We start from the raw sequence: 3,411 nt of genomic DNA, 5'->3' as shown, positions 1-3,411 counted from the left end.
GATGATGCTAAGGTCTGCACCTGTATCCAGTAGCCCATTAAATTCATGTCCTTGAATATTTAGTTTTAGCATGGGGCGAGAATCTAAATTTAAAGAAAGCATAGCCCAATCTACACCTGTGGAGCCTAATCCCTTGGAACCTCTTTCTACAGTACGACTGGAAAATTTATCATGTAGGCTGGGTATTATTAGTAACTGTGCTATTCTATCTCCTGGTGAAATTACTGATATACCCTTTGGAGAACTGGCTATAATTTTTATTTCACCTTCATAATCAGGATCAATTACCCCAGGACTTATCATAAGTCCTTTTAGAGTAGAAGAGCTGCGTCCCTATAATAAGCCTACTGTTCCTTTGGGAAGAGGTCCTTTCACCCCTGTGGGAATGATCTGAACTCCCATCTCTGGAGTTAGTACTGCTCTGGCGGAGGCGCAGATGTCCAACCCTGCGCTCCCTCTGGTTTGTCTGATGAGGGATCTGATGGACAATGTGTCCTGGGCACTACCCTGATGGGGTTGCTGGGTTCCTCCAGTGCTCCATATATTTGTGGTTTTGGGCCCCGGAGCATTGGGAAATATATATATATATGACATACATATTTCAAAAGAAACTAACTTTATTTTTAGAACCACACACGCCAAACAAAACAGCCTCTCAGGAAAAACCCTCAGAGCCTCAACTGCCACCACCAGCTTTCCACAAGCCTCTCTCTCCCACACAAGCTTCTCCCCACCTCCCACAATCCTCCTGCTCTTGAGGCCGATTGGCTGGGTCACGTGGGCGGAGCCAAAAAAGTCCCCCAATGAGCAGTTCCATGGTCTGAAAGGGCAGGGAAACAGCCCAATGAGCATCACCGCAGAGGAGCCAATCAGCTAGATGTTGCTGGGGCCGCTGTGAGCCAATCATCAGCCGGCAGCTGGAAGTTTGCTGGCAGCTGGAAGTTTGCTGGGGCCCCTTCGGCCATGGCTCTCAACACTCCATCACCCAGAAAACTCATTCGAAATAGTAGGTTTGGGCCATAATTCCAAAAGACACAATCCTGAATGACATAATCCCAAATATTGAAATCCCAAAAGATCAAGATCCTGAAAAATTTAATTCTAGAAAAAAAAATTCTACAAATTATTTAAAAGACATTGTTTATAGTTTAAAGGGGATTTATTTGAGAAAGACATAAAAATATCACCCAGCATATTGTAGAACACTGAACACAATAAAATAGGCAATAATTTGTACCTACTTCTATAAGCATAAACATTCAGATATACTAACAAAGTTGCACAGGTGTAAGAGTTATGAGCAGACAAGCTATATTCATAAAGAAATAGGTCAAGCAGCCTGCTTTAAAACTGCAGTCATCTGAAATGCCATTGTAGACAACATATGTCTTTTGACAAGTGTGATAAAAAATGACAATAGGGAGCAAGGGAAACTCCTATACACTGTCCATGGGAATATAATTTGTTACAATCATAATGGAAACCAGTGTGGAAAATCCTCAAAAAAACTAGAAGTAGAACAATCATATGATTCAGCAATTCCACTACGAGGTGTATATCCAAAAGAAAGGAAATCAGCATTTCAAAGATAGACTTGCAGCCCCACATTCACTGCAGCACTATGCACAAGAGCCAAAAAATGGAATCAACTTAGGTGTCCATTAACAGATAAATGGATGATGAAAATGTGGCATATGTGCACTAGGGAGTATTATTCACCTGTTAAAAAGAATGCATTCCTATCATGTGTAGCAACATAGATGGAACTGGAAGTTGTTATGTAAATGAAATAAGTAGTCACAGAAAGACAATACTTCAGAGAAGTATAGATTAAAACAGTGGGAATAGAAAGAGAGTGCTTAATAGGTGCTCAGGTGTAGTTGGTTAGAAGGAATAACCTCTAATATACTATAGCAAGGTACAGTAACTATGGTTGACAACAATTAATTTAACATTTTGAAGCAGCCAATAGAGAGGATTTTTAACGTTCCCCACACAAAGGAAGTTTTGAAATAATACATATGCCAGTTATTCTAATTTGATCATTATACATTGTATATATGTATTGAAGAGTCACACTGTCCCCATATATGTGTACAAGAATTATAGATCAGTTAAAATACATACATTTAAAGAGTCTTCGTTGACTGTAATGGGTCACCACCACATACGCAGTCACTCAAAGAGCTGAGATCTCAAAGAACTTTCACTTTTCATAAATATAGACATACAAAAAGGACATCTCACCATAGGAAATTTCAGTGTTTTTACACACACACACACACACACAAAAAAAAAGCTTGCACACTAGTCTACATTGTGATAATGCATTTTCATGGAGTCATATTTGCCCAAAAAATGCATAAAATGAAATAGAACTCTGTCTACTTAATACTTACCTCCAGCATTGGAAATGATGTAAAGATGAAAGATACAAAAGAGTGAATTGTAAATATAATGATAACAATTTAGTATAGTGGGGAATAACTAAAATAAAATATGACCTATGGAAAAATATATTACAAGGATAGATGATGAGCATTGTATAGAGGAGGTCCATAAAAACTGGCTGATTTTCATGATCATTAACTCCATTTCGAAGACTTGCATGATGATAAGTAGCTGATTTTTTTCTTCTAGGGCTTGACTCTCTTCAGAAAACATGTTCACATTCATTTTCTGTGTAGTGCTGCTCTTTTTTGAAATTCTTCTACAATTTAATACACACCAACATAAGCGTTCACAATTAAGTTTCCTTCTCTTCTGTGTCATGCTTCCTGTTTGGGTACACAGAAGTCCATTCCATATGCACTTGTATACAGACCATAAATTTGGCGAAAACAATACTAGGGAATCAAACTGCGCTACCTTTGCATGTCTTCTTATCCTACTGTGAGTGTAATTATTTTTGAACCAGTCAGTAACTTTGCTGGCTTCTTCAGGCAAACACAGTTTTAATTCATTAAAATCTCCTGGAATGTCATCAGCTGGAAGGAATGCCAATGCAGACAAATGATGCATTTTTAAATTGAAGTTTACGTCGTTGCCACATTGCATGGCCAATCCACTCATTTGAATTTTCCGCCAAATGCTTTTGGGTTGAGTGGAATATACAAAGTTCATTTATTACACATTCAAATTCACCTTTTAGAAGCTTTGATTGCACCTAATTCTAAATCGGTAATTATGGTTTGGGGATTCAATTGAAGTCCATTTTTTCCAAAAGGATTCCACTCCTACCCATCCACTCAAAATTAAGATTTACCAGGTTTCTCAATATTTGTTCACCTAACATGATGCAACTATCCTATGTACAGCTAAAATGCATGAATTCCTTACCCAGAATTTGGGCTTCTAATCCCTCTTATGTAGCCCCCCCAGCCATGGGAATTACAGTTTTCAGGATTTTAG

Source organism: Marmota marmota, unplaced genomic scaffold (genome assembly GCF_001458135.2).
Source record: "Marmota marmota marmota unplaced genomic scaffold, marMar, whole genome shotgun sequence".
Taxonomy (NCBI): Eukaryota; Metazoa; Chordata; class Mammalia; order Rodentia; family Sciuridae; genus Marmota; species Marmota marmota.
The sequence above is the reverse complement of the archived record's forward strand: the minus strand, read 5'-3'. Positions refer to the sequence as shown.